The sequence below is a fragment of the Camelus dromedarius genome, chromosome 20 (genome assembly GCF_036321535.1).
Source record: "Camelus dromedarius isolate mCamDro1 chromosome 20, mCamDro1.pat, whole genome shotgun sequence".
NCBI lineage: Eukaryota > Metazoa > Chordata > Mammalia > Artiodactyla > Camelidae > Camelus > Camelus dromedarius.
Window position 1 is genome coordinate 23,784,367 of NC_087455.1, and position 21,374 is coordinate 23,805,740.

At 39.9% G+C, this 21,374-nt stretch overlaps 1 protein-coding gene across 1 annotated transcript in view; it reads right to left on the reverse strand.

Moving 5' to 3' along the window:
- TRHR (thyrotropin releasing hormone receptor) overlaps positions 1 to 21,374 on the reverse strand; it is a 477,565-nt gene that overhangs the window by 17,863 nt on the left and 438,328 nt on the right. The window lies entirely within an intron of this gene.

Sequence of the window (21,374 nt, forward strand, 5' to 3'; positions counted from 1 at the left end):
GTGGGAAAGCTGGCCTTCATGCCTCGCTTTGGTTTTCTTACCTGTGTGCCTAGGGTTTGTTTACTTCCTTTGATCATTTTTCTCACTGGAACCAGATCTTAGAAATTCTGAATGAGGCATCTTGGCTGGCTCTGAGCCGGGAATCCAGTGACTGCCTGCAACACTTCTGTGAAGATATCGATCCATTCAGAGGGAGCTATTTCCCAGTCACATCTCTCCCCTGTGCTTCCCTGGCCTCATACGGGTGACATTGCAGACTGTAATGCAGACAAGTGATCCCTCAGCTGCTCACCCAGCAGGGGATGGGAAATCAATGAGAATATTTTAAGATGTAAAATACAAATGATGGAGGGGAAGGCACGTGGTCTCTAAAGAGAAGTCAGGCTCTCAGGGCTGCCAAATTGTTGGTGGGCATTTAGTTGTCTTGCCTCTAAAGGTCTTGGACAAAGCCCCTTATCACGGGGCTGAGAGCACCTGGGAAGCAGCCACCTCGTTCTCTACCCGTGTCTCTCCCTGGAGAGACAGCCTGGACCATGCTTGGACCGGTCTGGAGTTCCAGAGCTAATTTCCTACCTGTCCCCAAAGGAACCCCTAGAGATAGCCAAGGTGGGAGAGGGGTGTTTCTTTCCTTCAGCAAGGCTTAAATTCAATATATTCCACTGACTTTAACTTTCTGATGTGTTAAACTTGGGTCTTAGAATCCGAAGATGTGGTTTGAAATCTTAGCCTCACACTCATTACCACTCACAGCATTCTGACCCTTGGTGTCTGCATTTAATAGAGGAAAACATGTTTGAAGATCAATTGCAAGGAGGATGTGAAACCACACTGCAGCATATACTCTACTTTCCTAATACAAGGGGATGTTCTATTCCTTACCCTGTCCTGAAGTCTGCATCCTCGGTGAGCAGTGCTAGCTTTGTCACCCTGTGTTAGCCTAACAGCTCTGCTTTTTGCCTTTTGGCAAAGTGTACGATGCAAACCATGGCAGACTGACCCTGTGCTGTGAGGCTTGACACTACCAATTATTAAGTCTTTATAGAGTCTCTTTTCCATGATATTGCCCAGAAACTATTGGTGTAGTGGTTAGGGGAACAGGTTACAGAGCCAGACATGCTGGATTCTGATTCTGGTTCTGCCTCTTTCTACTTTCTGGGCTTTGAGAGAGACCATGTCACACCTCTAAGCCTCAATATACTCATCGTGAAATAGAAATAAGCATGAAGGACGAATGAAGTAATTTATGTAAAGGACTAGTGTAGAATATGGTCCTCAATAAACAACAGCTAATTTAGAGCAGTGAGATTTCCCACCTCTTCACCATAGTACCAGGGTCTTTATTGAATTATTTTACAGTATTTATGAAGTAGGTATTCTCTTCATAGATAATGAGACAGAGATTCAGAGAAGTTAATATTTTTAGAGAGGGTGGTGGGTACTGACCCTTTTCTAAGTTACTTTCTCTCATATTTCCCTGCTTATTTCATCTGTACTAAGAATCACATTCTGGAAGGATCCTGTTGCTTCATTTGGCTATTTGTTTATGGTCTCTCTTTTGTCTTTAGAATGATGGCCCCTGAGGATCCCCGCCCTACTTTACATGCAAGGAACAACAGGAAGGTCTGGCACCGAGCAGGTGCAATAAATGTTCAGGAAAGATAAAGAAATGAGGAAATAACTTACTAATGCTATGCTAAGTTTTGCTTCCTTCATGGAATTCCACTTGGTTGGTTGATGCTTCCAGCCATAATTGCAATGACATTCTTATTTTGGGTCTGGTTTCTTTTCTGGTACCTGCAGTCTTGATGGTGGGAGTGATGTGTAGCGCATATTTTTGTCTCTAGCCCCTGAAGCAGGGTTTGATATCAAAAAATTCTTGAAGTTAAAAATTAAAATCAATGTGCAAAGATTCAGTCTCCATAAGGGTCATGATAGGTCAGACTAGAATGATGCTGAAGAAAAGTTTCTGGGCAACAGTCTGTGGAGATAAAACATTGCTGGATATATTGTTATAAGGAATGCAGGAAATATAAAGAACTAAGGAGATGCTAGCTCAGTATGATTTATGCTGACTTCATTTCCCATTGCTGAATGTGGATTGATACTCTATTAATGTAATATATATGAAAGTAAGGTGAGGGTTGCCTCCCAAAGACCTAAATCTCACTTTGACTGCCACTCCTGTTCTGTCTTACCTGCTGCTGTCACATTTAGTCATCTGTGGCCTCTCTGTCACTCATGAAGCTGTAGAAAACTATTTCTCTAGACTCACTCTGCATCTTAAATTTGTATTTTTTGCGCCTATTGGAATCAAGGATTCGTCCATGTAATGGGCCAAGCATTTCCCTTACGGGATACAGAATCAAGACGAAGGCAGGGAGTACACGGGCTGCTAACCTGGCCTTCCTGTGATAAGCTTGACCGTTCCTGTTTTGGGTAATTTTGTGGAATTCAAATGTACTTATTTAATACGTATTTATCATTTATTTTTGAGCACCTGTGCCTGAACTAAGTATATAATATTTTTACAAATAAAATTTTAAATAGGAATAGTTCAGGGCTCAGCAATCCTTCTATAAAGGGCCAGATTACATTTATAAAATTATAATATTTTAGCCTTTATGGGACATGTAGTCTCTATCCCAACTACTCGGCCCTCCCATTGCAATGCCAAAGAAGCCACAGGCAGCACACAATGAGCAGGCATGACTGTGCTCCATTAAAAATTTATTTGGGAAAACAAGCAGTAGAACTGGGTTTGGCCGTGACCATAGTTTGCCAACCACCCGAAGAGCTGAACACTTTAAATAAAACAACAAATGGCATATAACCTATTTCAAGCCATTGTTGTGATTTATGACTAATCTTTTTCAAGTTCTTCATCTAACTGTGAACAGAGCTGATGAGAAATACGAACCAAATAATGCTGGCTCTTAGCCTGTGGACCAAAGATTTGATTTCAAATTTGATTTCTTTTATGACAGAATCATGGTTAGCATTCTCTCTCTAAAAAATATCATCTAAAAATGTAATGGTAACACTGCACTTTCAATAATCCTGGGAGCTATACTTTTTTCAGGAGATATGCACTCTTATGGGTGGTTAAGTCAGGAGCGATGCAGACACCAGCTCAGGAGCCAGCTGGAGAAGGTGCATTTACACACTTAGGGCCCTCCTGGCCCTAAGCAAGTCAGTCCCTTGGTTTTTATGTCAAACTCTCCTAATTTACTAATGTCAAAGTCTCCTCTTTTACAGCGGTTACTCTGTGTTGGTATCCCAGCCCCCCCGACCTACCAGCTATTAGACTTTGGGTCCTGCTGAGACTATTTCTGAGTCTGTTTTCTCTTCAGTGAAATGGTGAAAGAAAGTTTACCCCATCTCCCAAGGTTTTTGTGTGGACAAATGAGACGAGGTATATTGAGTCCTCATGCTGGTGCTTGGAACACCACAAATGTTAGAAAAGCAAAAGCTATTTTTGAGACTAATGATAGAAAACACTCATGACTTACTATGCATCAAGTCCTGTTCTAAGAGCTTTGTTTACATATGAACTCATTGAATCTCGACAACAGCATGGTGAGGAAGGTATGAACGAGGGACCCTGTGTACAACTTACAAGGGGTAAAACTGGGGTTTGGGCCAGGCAGTTTGTCCCAAACTGCACTTTAACCCCTCTGGCTGCCACTGAAAAAAATGGAAGTCTCTTATCCTGTCCCTAAAAAGGAAACGCGTATTCCCTAGTTGAGAAGAAGAGATAGAGGTTGTTATACTTCCTCTTCCAAAAATGAAGACGGTATTTGGGCAAAGGAACATTTATCACAAGCCTGTCTCAATCACTGACCTACCTACAGGTCCCTGTTCCCATCGCTGAAAAATGTCTGAGTTCTGAATTAAAATGTAGAATGCATTGCCTTCTAGAATAAGTACTATACAAGCTTATGAAATATAATTAAATAGTATCACTAGTGCTATACTTCCTGTGCATAAAAGCCCCATGACTTATGTAGGCCAGCCTGGTGTTTTAACACTTCATCAATGGGAAAAACCCTGTCGTTTCAGGCACTGATTTATAAGTGACATTTACTAATGCCAGCATATAGAATCCAAATAACACTGCACTCGGAAAATGAGCTATCATTTGATATCCCTGACTATCCTGTTTAAAATCATACCCCTCCAATTTCAGCATTTCATTTCCTCATCATCAGCTTAATTTTTCTCTACAATCTGATATGTCACAATCCGATACACTATGTCTATTTGTTTACATGCTCTGTGTATTTATTGCTTGTTTCCCTTCTTCCTCCTTAGAATGTAAGCTCCACGGGACAGGGCTTCTTGTCTTATTTGTTCATCAGTGTGATCTCAAGGTCTAAACAGTGCCTGGAACATTCAAGCAGGTGTTCAGTGCATTCTGTGGAATAAATAATCAGTTTAACTCTCACATATGTAAGAAGAAGTTCCCTTTTCCTTAGGCAGATATGGCCCATTCTGTACCTCATCTCTGAGATCCTGGTTCTGGGCGCAGGTATGTGAAGAAGTAGAACATAGCACTGCTATTGGAGGGTTTGGATTAGATGTTAGGATTAAACCCTTTGCTCTCCCATTTTCTGACTAGGACCCTGAGCTTAATGTTGCTAAATATCAAACCTCTCACCTTTAAAACTGAGATGAGAAATTATATCTATGTCATAGGTGCAGAGGAGATGATGTGTGAACGTCCCCCAGAACCACCCCTGGCTCAGTGTAGAAAGAGCTCAGTAATATTACCTATCAGGAAGGCTAATAAACCACTGACACCTAGGCAAGTGGCACACGCTACTTGCCCAGTTACATTGGTGGAAGACGAGACAAGTGACCTGGGGAATGATATTAACTGAAGAATAAGCTAGAATATTTGAACAGTGACTCTTAAACTGGGGTGGGGGCTTTGACAAGGGTTGTAAGAATCTCTTGGAATTTTCAGAAATCTCCATGCTCCTGGAGAGCCAGCAATGTTGCCTCCTCTTTAGAATTTGTGTTGAGATGTGCTTCTGCTATTGAAGGGAAATTGTCCTGCTCCTCAGGGCTTTTGGGGTGGAAAAAAAGGTTGCTAAGTTTATAATACATTACTAAGATGTAATATGTTCAAATCTTTATGATGATGGTAAACGTGGACCATCCATGAAACACAGGCTAGTTAGTACACAAGGAAATCACTACTCGTTACACAGGCTTTTGTGCAGACTGTCTCTCCTGGCATTACTACGTAACGGTTTACCAAGATGTTTTACTTCTGAAAGCAGACATTTCTATTTCTCTTTAGGGAAAATGGTTTTGTGAATTTTATCCTTGCTAATCACCATGCTTCAAGCTGTCTTTATGATAAATTATCGGTGTTTTTGAAAGAATGCTTCATCTTCTTCCATGTTGCTAAATAACTTGGCTCTATCCTTAATGTTGGAATTGTACTGGGTCAGTTTAGCTGAGGCAGAAAGTGACCTTATTGAATAAATAGCATTCTAATGATAATAGCTTTACTTTGAAAGACAGCAGCATTGTCTGGACGTGGGCTTACATTTAGGTATCAATTTGCAAAAATGAGTGTGCCTTCCTTAAATGCTACCAAGAGCAGCTTAATGGCCATTAAAAATCATTTGAGAAGATAATTCATACTGTCACAGGCCAGAAGTCTGTCTTCAGACTGAGCTTAATATGACCATGAGTTTTCTTTTGGTGACTCAGTCTTCATGATTACAAAAAAAAGTTCGAGTGCTTTTTCTGTTTGTGATATATGCACGGATAAGTGTCCATTTGAAAGCATGTTTAGGATGGGGACAATAAGCCTGATGTGATTTAATAACTACTCTTGATTAATTATTCTGAGGAAATGGGTGGAGTTGGGGAGGAGCCAGCAACAGAAACTGTTATTCATTAGCTTAAAAGCCACGGTGAAGAACAACAGTTTTCCACCTGTCTGAATTTTGGGTCTGCACTGGATTTTGAGTGGCTGGCACAGACTTCTTGAGATGGGAGAGCCTCCCTAAGGAATAAACAAACATTCTGCATGATGCTGAAGTGTGAAGAGGGGCACTGATTTAAAAAAAAAAAAAGTGTCATTATGTGGACCCTCTCTGGCTTTTGCCTTTAGCATCTCAAGGGTCTCGGTGAGGCACAAGAACCCAGTATGCTTGTGTATGAATGAGAACTGTCAAGCACCCTCGATCGTGTTGACCCCTGTTTATTAAGGATGTTCGCACCTCATGATACCCCTCTCTCTGAGATAAAGTCAATAGCAAAGTCGAGTCAAGGACTGTGTGCAAAATGGAGTGTGTTGCTTTTGTCCCAAGGCTAATTGCTTTTAAGTGTGTTTCCAAAATCCTTTAAAGATAAAGTGGAAAGAGCCAAGACATTTGAGGGGAAGGAAAAACAGACTGAACAGTAAGCATGTGAGCTGAAGATGCTGATAAAGAAAAGATCTGGCACTAGATGGTGAGGAAGGGGTTATTGCTCATGAGCCGGTCCTGTTCACAATGTTTTTGAGTCAGGGATTTATTGAGGAACCTGGCCCCTACCAATTTGGAGGCAGGGCTTCAGAAGGGAATTTTGGCAGGTGTAGCAATCCCTGCCCTGTGGCAATGCATCAAATCTGATTTGACTGGCCCCTGTCATATTTGCCTCAGTGAGGAGGAATAAAGTGCTTTATGTGAAATTACACCGGTTGTGGGTGTGTCACTTGCTGCAACAGAAAGAGAAGCAACCTTGAGGACAATGAAATGGCTCATCTAAATGGACACCACGCGTAAAGACCTTCAGGATCAGGGCCTCCGATTGTCAACCAAGAGATGAATTTTCCTAATTTGCTGGGGAAGGTGTTTATTGGGAGTAAGTCCCAGGAGAGGCCCATGGCAAAGTATTTAGATGTCACTAAGAAACTCAGACTCTGTTTCCTGCCCCCCCCCCCCCGCCTGTAACTTACTACTGTTTTTCTAAACAGGAACGTTATCATTCTACCTGTCATCTCCCTTTCCCATTTCCCACAATGAACTGCCACGTCCCCTCCCTCTTCCATTGCCTTTTCATTCTCAGTTGATGACTTTCCTTTCTATTTTCCTGAGAAAACAGATTAGCTTGTGAGAACTCACCACTTTCTGCCCCAGAACTTAAAACTGATCGGCAACACACTCATCCTTATCTCTTGTCCTTGTAGCGTATTCACTCCTTCTTTAATTCACTCACTTATTCATTTATTCATTTCACAAGCATTTATTGGCTACGTCCTTGCGCCAGGCACTATGTTAGGTACTGTAAATGGGTCTGTGAGTTAGACACAAACCCTGCTGACAGGGAGAAGAAATGCCCCCTTCGCCCTCCAAGGCTGGCAGCCTCACCTACGCCCTTCCCGGCATCCCTTCTCGCATCCTCAGGAACCGCGCTCTCTCAACACTGAGTCTTGCTTGTGCATCTACAAAGAATTCCTCCCACTCTACCAGCTCTTCCCCATCAGGATTTAAACAGACTCAGGCTTCTTCATCTTAAGAGATAAAATGCAAGTAAAACAAACATAAATACCCTGCCTTATTTCTCTCTGTCATTACTGTTCTCTCTCATAATCAAGTTTGTTAAAAGAGCTATTTACTCTTAACTCTCTTTCCAGTTTTTTTTCCCCTCATCAATTCATTCACCGACTCTGTGAAATCTGATTTATTTCCCCAACACTCTATGGAAATGCTACTCACAAAGGTTACTGTTTTGGGTGCTTTTTCAGTTCTTGTCTTTGCTTCTTTATTGACTGCTATTGAAAGTCTCTTCGCTTGGCTTGGTGACTCTACTCTCTCCCATTATTTTTCCTTCCTCCCTGGCAATTCCTTCTATTTATTTCATAGGCACTCCATCCCAATCTCCCACAATTCTAGCAACTCCAGGGTTTCCTTTCTATTCTACAAAATTTCCTCCTGTAATCTACTTACTCCAGATTCTTCCACAAACCTGATTTGTTCTCAGATCTATATCTCCAGGACAGATGCTTCTTCTGAACTCTAATTCTATATTTCTATCTGCACCCTTCTATTCTGTTGACACATCTAGTACACCATGGGCAAATCTGACTTGAACATGCTCACCCCCCCCGGAAATACGTTCCTCCACTAATTGTCTTCATTCAGGCAAATTACACTATCCAATTAATAATAACATTCATTATTTCCATGTTCCAGGCATCATGCCTAGGACTTTATATGAATTTCTGCACTAAATCCTAATAATTACTTTGAGATATAGATCCTCTTATTAGAGTCCTTTACACAGACATGCAAACTGAGTCAAATTAACTTGCTCACATCACAAAGTCAGTGGCCAACCCTTGCTCTGACCCCAGGGCAGATTCCAGAATGTAGGCTCTTTCTTTCTCAGTGGTTCAAGCGTTTCAACTCCTTTCTCTCCCTCCTTCTACACATCTGCATACACCAAATCTATTGATTCTATTCCACGTGTATCTATTTCTTTCTATTCTTACTGCTGTTTACATCACCATGTTAGGCCTTTGCAGAATTATTCAGGTTCTCTCGCCCATATTGTTGTAGCACTCTCCTCACTAACGCCCCTGACTTTGGTCTAATCCTTTGCCTACGTTGAAAACAGTGATCGTCCTCAAGCATAAATCTAATTATAATACACCTTCCCTTGCAGTCTTCCAATGACTTTTCATCACCTTTAGAATATTGTCCAAATCTTCAATCTCCTAGGTTAAGACTCTGTTTCCTGGTCTCCCCCCCTCCCCCCCGCTTACCTCGTCCGTCTCCTCTTGTTGCTGAGTCTCAGTGAACTCTCTGCATTTCTCTGACCGCGTTCTTCCTGGCCTTCACCTACATAGTGCCCTCTGCATAAACCATCTGCCTTCCCTTCTCCACCTACAAAGCTTCTATTAACTTGCAAGGCTCAGTTTAGTAGGCTTCTTCTCCAGGCCTTTTTGAGGCCCACCTTTCCCCAAGCCATGTAGGTCAGGTGACACTGATCTGTGCTTTTTCCTATGATAACACTTTTTCCTCTTCGGCTTTCATGATCAGTTTACGTTCATATTTTTCCTATTAGACTGTGACCATTCTGTAAGCAGGAGCTCTGACTTGTTCATTTTTGCATTCTAGTGCCTAACACGGTGCCTCATAAATGAATAGGTGCAAATCTGTCCTTACTTCCACTGTTTTCCCATTCCATGTAATAATGCACTGGAAGGGACTGTAATAATTGAACAAGACAATCCTTAATTCCAAGATAATACCTCCACTGTGCACTGCAGTTGGTTTATACAAAAGTATTGACCTGATTGCTCTTAACTTATTCAGAGACATGTCTAATTGATTTGTAAAGAAATTCCTGGAGGTCCATTCTAGCATTTTATAATCTCCAGTTAAATATTTCTCCTGTAAATTTACCCTGAATCTGAGCCCATTTCTATCTTTCCAGAGACTATCTCAGTGCACCCTGTTCTCTCACTCTTCCCACCCAAATTTCCTGTGTATATAGTCTTTTAAATGTTTGCCAAGGAGAATCAGTGGCAGAGCTTATCAGAGGGAACACGGCAGGGTGTCAATCCTGCACGTGGAGGCTCTAGTCACTTGACTTTACAAACGATCTTTAAAAACTCATGGCGCGCTCAGCATTTACCCTGCCTCTTTCCTCTCACACTCTTGCGATGGTGCCACCTCTGTCTCTGAGTCACTTTCTTATTTTCCAAGCTAAGAGCTGCAGCCTGCAGAAAAGATGCCGAGTTCTCCCATTGTCATAAATACCCATAAAACTCAAACAACAAAGGCATGGAGTGGAGAGGCACAGGATGCTTTACTTACTTGCAGCTACCATATAATTATGTTGAGGAAGTCTATCCAAGGGCTATAGACAGAAGTCATCAGGGCTGTTTATAAAGCTTGCAGTATCTTCTTTTCCAAAATAATATTCTATTTTTATTTCAATTAAATATAGATATCAGGTGATTTACATTATTCATCTTATTCCATGCGCACATGTATTTAGCCTTGTTGAATTTTCAGAGCTAATTTAATTTTTAGTTTATTCAAGTTCTTTTCAGGTACCTCTCATGCAGCTCTGAAGAGCTGTGTTTGATTCTAGTGGCTAGGCCATGACTTCTCAGTTTTAGATAAATCCACTTATTCATTTAACTGAACCTTCTCTCTCTCCTTGGCTCATTCTCCTTTCTTTACTTTCCCTCCTAACTGGGATCATCCACTAAAACTATGTCTTTGGCATTCCAAGAGGGGAAAAGAGATAAAAGGCACCCAAATAATTGGAAAGAAAGAATTAAAACTGCCACTGTTTGCAGAAGACATGATAGTACACATAGAAAACCCTGAGGACTTCACCCCAAAACTATTATAATAAATGAATTCAGTAAAATTGCAGGATATATAATCAAGCCACAGAAATATGTTGCATTTCTATGCACTAATAACAAACTATCAGAAGAGAAACTAAGGAAACACTCCCATTTACAATTGCATCAAAAAGAATAAAATACATAGGAATAAATTTAACCAAGGAGGTGAAAACTATGAGACACTGATGAAAGAAATTAAAGATGATATGAACAGATGGAAAGATACATAGGGCTCGTGGATAGGACTAATTAATATTGTTAAAATGTACAAAGCAGTCTAAAGGTTAAATGCAATTTCTATCAATATATCAATGGTATTTTTTCATAGAACTAAAATTTGTATGGATTCCAGCAGAATCCGGATAGCCAAAGCAATCTTCAGAAATGAGAAGAAAGCTGGAGGTATCACAATCCCTGACTTCCAGATTTGCAAATACTAACTAATATATATAAAATAGGTAAACAACAAGTTCACACCATATAGCACAGGGAACTATATTCAATGTCTTGTAGTAACTTACGGTGAAAAAGAATATAAAAATGGATATATGTATGTTCATTTATGACTGAAACATTATGCTTTTTGCTAGAAATTGACACAACATTGTAAACTGACTATACTTCAAATATATATATATACACACACACACACACACACAAAAGTATACTACAAATCTATAGTAATCAAGAATGTATGGTACTGGCACAAAAACAGACACATAGACTAGTGGAACAAAACAGAGAGCCCAGAAGCGCACCCACACTCATGTGATTAATTAATCTATGACAAAGGAGTGAAGATCAGCTTCCTGGTCTACAGTGCAGACAGTTATGATGAGGCTGAAATTGAGGAAAGAGCAATAGAGGGGAGAGGTTGGATGTTGGGGGAATTGCAGAGAAAATAATTCCAGGTGTAATGACTTGAGGAGAGTAGAAAGTTTTGAAATAGGGATTTAAGGCATAAAAAGAGGGAAGTGGTGATGGTCCTGTTAAATGGATAGACAGAAGTGAACGAGGGCCATTGGAATGGGAACTCCAAGGCTGTGGTACCCACACCCCATAGAATGTGGTGCCCTCTGGCATTGCTCAACAGTGTGCGAGGGACCTGGGAATGCAGCTGATGGTGGTGAGCCTGCTAGGCTAACCTCATTACTATTCCTCAGACAGAACATGTTTTTGAAAATTCTGGGCTTTTTTGTCCTGTTAATAATATGGTCATATCCTTCCCATCTCCCTCATCTGGAACAACCTCTCTTCTCTCAGTCTCTTAACCTTGCTCAAACCTCTAGACCCCTTTCATCCTACCAGCTCCAGGGAACTTCCTTTAATGCTACCCACCCACCCCAATCTCACCTTGATCTGATTTTCTGTCACCCTATGGTTGAAATGGAGCAGATGTGCTGGGTTAAAATCCTGGCAGGTCACTTTGGCTCATTCCTATGACTCCAGATCCTCTTCTATAACTAGTTCCTACTTCTCAGGATTGTTGTGAAGATAAATTGAGTTAGTTCATATAAACTTAATAGGCTTCATGTATTTCTCTCTGGGCACATAGCAGGAGCTCAGGAAATACTAAATTGATCTTCTGAATATGCTGTTAGATGAACCTGGAAGATTCACCTCTGTTATGTCCCCTAAACTCTTGTCTTCAGGAAAGAATTACCAGTCTATATTTTTTGCTATTTCATGATTAAAGTGGGGTAAATAATATTTTAAAATGTAACATTTAATTTAGATATACTAACTAAGAATTATTGACTGCTTATTATGTACTGGGCATTTCCTCGCAGTAACCCTGTGAGCAGGTATCATGTAGGTAAGAACAAACTGAAGTATCCAGAAGTAAAATAACCTAACCAGAGATATAGGAAGTAGAAGACCCAGGACTTGAACGTGTGTTTTTCTGACTCTTGAGCCCACACTCATCTGCCATCAGTAGACGTCCCATGTTTGGGACCCCTGCATCTAACAGCAGCCTAAGCTAGGAACTTGAGTTTTTCAGAGAGGTATGAAGTGTCAGGAGTGAGGAGGGCTTTACAGGTGGGAAAAATTATAGGAGCAAGGCTGAAAGTGTAAACGAGCTTAGCATATATAGGAGACTCCTGTGCAATGCACCTGCATCTACCGGGAAGGAACAAATACAGGCAAGACCACTCTTCCCTTGCACCCTGTGCCATGCGTGCTGACTGCCTGTCTGGTCACCACAGCTGAGACTCCGGGACTCCCTGTAGAGCCTTCTCTCTTTTCATTTGCCAAATTAGTATTTAAACCCCTCTGATTTGACTCTTATACATCCTTACTAGCCTTCCCTACTGTCACACTTAAGTCAAGCCTTCTTTGCTTCTTGCTTGGATTGCAAAAGCCTCATTTCAGTTTCCCTCGTTCTGGGCAGGCTTCCTTTTAAAATTTTATGAGTAATGGTCCCAGAAGCCAAATCCTGTTTGCCACTGTCCCTGTTAGTCCTTCAATGATTCCCTGATGCCTTAGAGTCAAATTTAGATGCCTTCAGTGATACACAGGGACTTCCGAGGTGTCACCCTGGGCTGCACTTGGCTACACACATGACGACTTCTGCTGGCTTCACTGCTGAACGTCTACTCATTTTTCAAAAGTGGAAGTGACTCTTCTCTGTTGGTGGCCTGATCTCCAGCCTTACGTACAATGTTCACCCATTCCTTGCTGCCTCTTCTGCACACTGTACATCCTAAACTTGTATTTTCCACTGTTCTTTCCAACTTTTTAAAACACTGAAGTATACCTGATGTACAATATATATGTTACAGGTATACAATATAGTGATTCACAATTTTTAAAGGTTATACTCCACTTATAGTTATTATAAAATATTGGCTATATTCCCTGTGCTGTACAATGTATCTTTGCAGATTAGTTATTTTATACCTAGCAGTTTGTACCTCTTAATCCCCAACTCTAACTTGCCCCTCCACCTCCCTCTCCCTACTGATAACCACTAGTTTGTTCTCTGTATCTGTGAGTCTGTTTCTTTTTGTTATATTCATTAGTTTATTTTATTTTTAAGATTCCACATATAAGTAATATCACACAATATTTGTCTTTCTCTCTGACTTATTCACTTAGTGTAATATCCTCCAAATCCAACCCTGTTGTTGCAAATGGAAAATTTTCATTCTTTTTTATGGTTGACTAGTATTTCATTGTGTATGTATACCAAATCTTCTTTAGCCATTCATCTGTTAATGGACATTTAGGTTGCTTCCATATCTTGGCAATTGTAAATAATGCTGTTATGAACATTGGGGTGCATGTATCTTTTCAAATTAGTGGTTTTGTTTTTTCACACCTGTCAGAATGGCTATCATCAAAAAGACCACAAATAACAAATGCTGGCAAGGATATGGAGGAAAGGGAACCCTTGTACACTGTTGGTGGGAATGTAAGTTGGTGCAGCCAACAACTTATACTGCTGTGGAAAACAGTATGGAGGTTTCTCAACAAACTAAAACTAGAGCTACCGTATGACCCAGCAATTCCACTCCTCTGGGTATATATCTGAAAAAAACAAAGACATTAATCTGACTATTTTTGAATGGCCATCTTTCATATTTTACAGAAAGTTCCATAAGATGGTGATTATGACTGGCTCTACAGAGTAATGCTTGGCATGAAACTAGTGCTCAATAATTGTTTATTGATCTAAAGAAATAATAGATGAACAAAGCCAGAAAAACGATGAAGAGGTCAGGATTTAGAGGGCTTTGAAAGCCAGTCAGGGGAGATTGGGGAGATTTCTTTTGAAAGAAGATGATGTGTGCAGACTGCTTTAGGAAAATTAGTCACAGAGGAGCACTCAGACAGATTTATCCATCTTAATACTTCTGCTTACATTGTTTTCCTTCTCTAAGTTGCCGTCCCTCTGCATCTCTGCCCATTCTGTCCAGCGTAGCTCTCTCATTGTCGAGGGTATTTGAAAGGCTCACTAGAAAGCCAACAGGATTTTGTATAAAAAGTAAATTATGATCTGAGTCTGCCATGTTTCTAGGTCAGCCTGTTCTACCTGGAAGGGAGAAATCCTCCTCAAAAGTCGTATCTGCTAACAAACTCACCATCATACTAGCTAGTTACTAGTTTTGCTGTTTTGGAATTCAAAAGGCATTCAATAAAAGACAAGACATTTTAATTAAAATCAGAGGAGAATGTGGCCTAAATAAACAATAATTTTTCAGGGAGCAAAATAGAGTGATGGAATTGACTGAGCCCCCAAGTATGCATGCATGTACTCTTTCACACTTTCATTTCTTGTATGTAAAATTATGTATGATACACACACACAGACAAAAGTGTACTGATCAAGATTTAACAGTTGGCTCTCCACAAAAAAAGGAGGGGCCCTGAAATGTCATATTTGCTGATTTATGCAGTGTTAGTACTCCAACCATGAAGCAACCAGTGTGATGTCACTGAACACAGATTTGGAAAGAAATGCTAGCCACCTGCTCCTGCAAAGCCTGTATTCTTTGGCTGCAGCACACAACTGTCTAAATACACTTTGGGGAGCCTGTAATGAGCCAAATTCAGTGCTGAGGGCACTAGGGATACAGGCCCTACTCTTACGAATGTGAGTAGCAATGGAAGACCAACGGGTAACAATTATGATACATAAGAATTACTAAAGCAGAAGGATGTGCAAGGTACTGTGGGAATATAGGTAGAACCCCTAACACACACAGTTATAGCTGGGCATTCAGTTACATAAGCCTGCCTGAGAAATTCAGGGAAGGCTTGACGGCGTGCATGGGGGGCATCATTTGATCTGAGACTTGAAAGATAATTAGGATTTCGCCAGATAGAAGGTGTTCCAGATGAGAGAACATAGCCAGTTCCGAGAACTACAAATAATTCAGTATCACTGGAGCATAAAGTGTACGTTAGGAGAGCCACAGGCGATGAAGCTGAAAACATATAAAGGAGCCGGGATCTCATCTGTTATGCTAAGATGTTTAAACTCTAGGCCTCAGGAAACTATAAAAACATACCTTTGATAACATACCTGTTTGTTAGGAAACCCCTTCGTGAGCCATGAGTAGAATGATTTGGGGGGCAATAGAATGGGAGTCAGAGAGGCTTGGTGAGGTGTGTCCTGAAGTTGAGCAGGTGAGAAATGGTGAACTAGGACATGTAGGTGATGGAGTAGGTTGAATCTGGGAAGTCTGAGCTCAAATCACTAGCACTTGGCTATGACTTGGATTTGGGGGTGGGTGGGTATATAGGACAGAAAGGTACTTAGAAGGACTCCTAGATTTGTGGCTTGGAAACCTAAATTGAAAGAAAGAAAGAAAGGAAAGAAAGGAAGAAAGAAAGAAAGAAAGGAAGAAAGAAAGAAAGAAAGGAAGAAAGAAAGAAAGAAAGGGTTTATGAGGGAAAATAATGGGTCTAGTTTTAGACATATTGGATTTGCTGTACTTACATGATGTCCAAAACCCAATGAGGTATATGGGTCAGGAGATGCCTTTGCTAGAGCTGTGTACTGAAGACTCACAGGTGGGAGCTGTAATCATGGATGTGAATGTAAGTAGGGAGAATGACAAAGGTCAGGGCTGGGGAGAGATGGGAGATAGATGTAGCAGGACTACAACTGGGTTCAGACTAACCTTGTTAGACAATTCACTTTCACTGCCCCACTTCAATGACCTGAGATTAATCTCTCCCTGCATGTGCCGAATTCTCTCCTATCTACTCCTCTCCTTCTGTTGAACTTTCTTCCTTTTCTCCCTGTGTCCTTACTGCTGCTTTTAGACATCCTGCCCATCTTTACAGGCCCAGATCAATGCCGTGCACTCCATAAAGCCTTCCTCCTTTCTCTCCCATTTCCTTCTCCCCTCTTGCATGCTGTGTCCTCTCCTGTAGAACACAGTGTTCTGCTCAGTATTATTTGTGTCCATGGCCAACAGCGAGCTCCTCGAAGGCGAAGAGTTTGTCTTTATCCTGGTGGCCTCTATACCTAGGAGAGTGTTAGGTGCTTTGTGGGTTGTGAGTGAACGTTTCATTAAATTGAGGAGGATATTGAATATAAAATGACCTATTGCAAAATTCTGCTTAATGTTTACTTAGCTTTAGCCTAACACTTTTCACTCTTCCTCCAACTCAGAAAAAAAGTGCAGGAGACTCAGAACATGGGTATAGCCCGGCCTTCATCTGTCTGGAACTTGCGATATCTGTTTGCAATCTGAAGAATTCACAAGAGGCTATATAAAGAAATATAAAGTTAGTTTGTCATTTTTAAGGTTAGATGATTTTAAGATGTGCTTTGCTATGTGGTCAAATTGAGAATTCTGTAGGAGGACAGGTTTTTCCTTTTTGTAGGCATAAAGGAAAATTTATTTTTCTCTACTGGTGAAATTATGTCTCAAAGCTGCAAGTATACAATTGGGAATAAACAATGTGCATTCATCTAACCGAAGGACACAAAGCATGTAACGACAGGGTACTTCCACTGAGGCAATTTATGGCATATACAGTACGTGAATTGGAAAATGGAAAGCTTTTCTTTGATAATAAAGTAAGATGGTACACTTAGATATCTGTGTGCTAAGTGACAAATATCGCACTTTTTTTCCATCTAAGAAATCTCTATGCTATTGAGGATATATAGCTGAACCCAGAAAAATGGAACCAATAAAATAATTAAAAATGAAAGATGGATCTGTGAAAACACTACAAAAACAGTCCCAGTAAACTTGAGAAAACTGATTTAGTATCTTAATCCTGAAGAGTTTATATCATTAATTCCCCTTTTAAGGTTAGTCATTGATTGAGCTACCCATACAACTTAACGGATTTTATGTTTCCAAATGTCAGCCCTACTGCTGATATTCTACCATATGTCTCCCTTCCTTTGTATCTTCAGTGTTTCCCCTTGTTCAAGATTTCTTCTTTAAAAAGTAAATAACAAGGGAGGCATGGGGAGAAGAGAAAAGAGTTAAGCTGCTTCTTTATCCTAGTTTTTCATTTTCCATGAATACATCCTTCTACTGAAGACTTAAGAGAGAGTTAGAGTTAAGAGGCTGCCTGGGGGGACGGAGGTCACCCAGAAGGACAGGAGTGAGGGGAGGATAGCTGACGGTACAGGTAGGAGGAGAGGCAAAAAGATGAATTTTGTCTGATGCATCTCATTTGATTTGAATAACTCTATGAGGAATTGTTATTCTCAGTTTATCGATGAGAGCACTGAGGCTGAGAAAAACTAACTCACAATTTTATCCATTTTCTTTTACTCGGTGCTATTCTTGAGACTATCAATTTCAACATTTTGTATAAAAGCAGCATATAAAATTATATATCTATATTGAATATAATGATATAAAGAAGATCAAGTGAAAATATAAGAAAAAGAATATAACTAAATGCTACTAAATTGTGGTTTCTGCAAGGTAGGGTAAAGGAGGCCTTTTTTCTTATTCCTAGTTTTTTGTATTTTCCAGAATACACATGATTGCTTTTCCATCATCATCAGAAATAGTAGCGACAATAGCAACAAATACAAGGTATGCATTGCTTTAAAAGGAAAGCTACTTTTGCTTCCTGGGCTGCCAGCATTCCTCTGGTAAGGTAGAAAGCTTTTAAGAAATTTGTGGAAACAAAGACTGTGTAGTATTTTAAAGGCTTGTTAAGTCAAATAAAACTCATAATGAAAATTTTGCCCTTAATTCTTGGAGTTTTTATTTGGACTATTACACAGTTCCCCTATCAGTTATACTGTTAAAAAAGAAAAGTATGTTACCATGACTCAACTAAAAATGAAACTGGTAGCCTGGTCTGCAAAATATTCTCATACCCCTGCATTCTGTGGAAAGCAAATAACTGAATTGAAGGTGTTTACCCACAGTGCAGTCCTTTACCAAAATATCTCCATGCCTCCAAAATACTAAGGATCCAATCAGTTCCTTTGAAAGATCCAGTTAATAATAGAGATGCTTTATCTACACAATGCTAAACACCTGAATTGACAGAACTGAGAGATCTTTTGTGTAAAGATCTTTTGTGTAGAGAGATCATTGTGTAGACAGAGCTGAAATGTGACACGTGATCATGTAAACCGTGTCTCCTCAATATCAAAACAACCAATTGTAAAGCAAAAGATTTAGTCAATCGGATAATTCTTTTGTCTACACAATTCCAAGCCATTATTCTGAATAATTTGCTTCATTGAATTTACCAAATATTTGGTTGGTTTCCTAAAATATAATTGAATCCGAATAATGAGAAGAAAAAAGATTCTGGCCTGGATTTTCTGCTTAGGGAATATAAGTTAAAAGCAAACAAAGCAACAAACTAAAAACTTACATTTGTTCCTTACATTAAAATGCTCTTTTATTTCCTCTTAAAATGTAGTTCTTTTAGACTATACACGTTTGACTTTAATACTTTGGTTAGAAAGACCTGGTCCAGAGAGAATGTTTGTTAAAATGTAAATTAAACTTGCCTGAAAGAAAGAAAATGCAGAGAAAATATTAGAATAAAAGGGGGTGGAGGTTAGAATCTTTCCAAAATTTAATAAAAGAACCATTTCAGAAGGGGAAGAAGCCTGATCAAAGGGTCATTGATCTTGGACAAAACTGACTCCCCTTCACAGCCCTCATTCCATTCATCAGAGGCACCACCATTTTTCCAGACTCAGAACCCTGATGCCACATTGAACGGTCCTCTCTTGGTCCTTTGTATCTGATATGTTCACATGTCACCCTCTCTTCCTTTGAAACATCTCTCTGGCTCACACCTTACTTTAAATTCTCCTGATAGAGAGTATTGCTACTTTGTGCCTGAATTATTACCAACAACTTCCAAATTGGCCCCTCTGCCACCAGTCTCTCAACTCCAAATCTGCCTCATCCACAGCTGTCAGATTTATGGTCCCCAAACACCACTTTCCTCGTTGCTGCCCCCTGCCCACTACTCACCTTCTTTGTTGCCCCTGCACTAAGTTCACACTCCTTTCTCTGTCTAATAGTTGGGATCCTCCACAGCCCTTTCATCCCGCCGCCTACCCCTTTATCTCTCTTACACACTCTGTCAATCCAATCTTACCTTTTGCTGTTTCCTCAAAGACATCATTTGTTTTAGTCAACCAAATCACTACACCATAAAAATCACCTGCTATGTACCCTCTCCCGGCCCCCTCTCCAAATCTATACCATTCTCACCCCGGCCCTGTCCTTTCTGCGCTGTCTTTCTTGGCTTTTACTTTTCAAATTATCCTCATCCTTCCAGAGTCTTCTCAAATGCCACCTCTTCCATGAAGGCTTCTCTGATCCCTCTAGCCCCATAATTTCCTTCCTTTTCTCTGAATCCCTCCTATCTATAATCAAGATGGAATTACATGACATATTACTTAAATGCACTTCTATTGATTTAAGTAGGATTCCTTGTTTCTCAAGGAGTGTCTTATTGCCATTAGTAACAGGGCACTTCATTGTGCAGGACTGTCTAACACATTTCACAACATTTGGCATCCCCAGCTCCTGATGCTAAGTGACAGCGATGTTATTGTGACATCAAAATCCAAATGCTCCGAATACAGTCCCAAATGCCCTAATGATTAAAAAGTTCCTTAGAGAAGTTACTATATACACACATGTTCAACAAATGATCTTTGTTTAAATGGTGAATGTGTATTTTAAAGAATAAATCCCTATGTCCCTTACAGTTGCCAACATATTTAAAAAAACAAAACAAAACTCAGAAGGAGGCTAATTAACAGGTGACCCAACATTCCATCTTAGGTGTCTTTCCTAAGTTTATTTCATTGAACCCTCACACCAAGCCTGGTTGCTATTTATCCTTAAAGGTGAGGAAACTGAGGTTCAGAGAGTTCTGCTTATCCAAGGCCATATATCCAAGCTTGATTAGAATCCTGGCATTTTAAAACCCAGGGTTGTTTGGAGCCAAATCTTTGGCTTTTTCTTCTACCTCTCAGCCTCTGTAAGGACGGCCTATCTGTAACAGCTTTGAAATAAGAGTGTGAACATGTAACACAATTAGCAATTTGAAGGACATTATTAATGCTGATAGGTACTAATGACTGTAATTGAAAGGAAGGACATCCAACCAGACAAACAATTTTTTAGAATTTATCACAAGAATATTAATTAGAGTCTAATGAATGAATATACTCCCTGACCTTCTTTGCTGCAGACATTAACCCACGTTTAGTCTCTAATTGAGATGTACACATTCTTTACTCTCTTATTGTATTTGTTAATGTTTGTCTTGGCAGATGGCCAACAGATCTCTCTAAATTTCCCTTAATCAAGTTTTGGGTAATAGATGGCCGAATATGCCTCGTATGAGGTAGCACTGCTAGACCCAAGTAACAGAAATCTAAGAGCCAGCTTTAGTTGCTGAAGTCTTCCCTTTTCATCATCTAGGCATCTTTAATAATAAATGTTACATAAATCAAGTATCATGGCTTCATTTAAAATGTTGTACATATTTCTTTCTAGTGATAGTTCATCATTCATTTCATGCATGTCTAAAACACCTACATTTATAAGTAATATTTCACTGTGTTCCCAATGTCCAATCACAATTCTTCATATATCAGCTAATCTAAAGTTTAGGAGTGACAGTATGATGATTCACATGCATACTTTAAAAAGTACACTCAGTTTCTATGTACAGAGGAAGAACCATATTCTTACAGGATAAAAAAGAGAGAGAAAATTCAACCCCTTTGAAAAAGCCAGTATTGTTGATTTTAAGTTTTTCTTTTCAGCTCTGAGGATATTTACCATCTGTTTATTCTGTTTAACAAAGTAGGGAAAGGAACTGAAAGGTAAATTCATAAATAACTCAGAGTAATTGTGTACATACAGATAAATGTGCATATGGTATAAAAGTATGTTACTCCTCTATTGTCTTATAAACCGTATCTACTGAAACAAATTTGCACTTCATTCATGTAAAACCACTACTCAACGTAACCACCTGTGCATTCAGGTGATCTGAAACATAAAGGGATTTTTAGTTA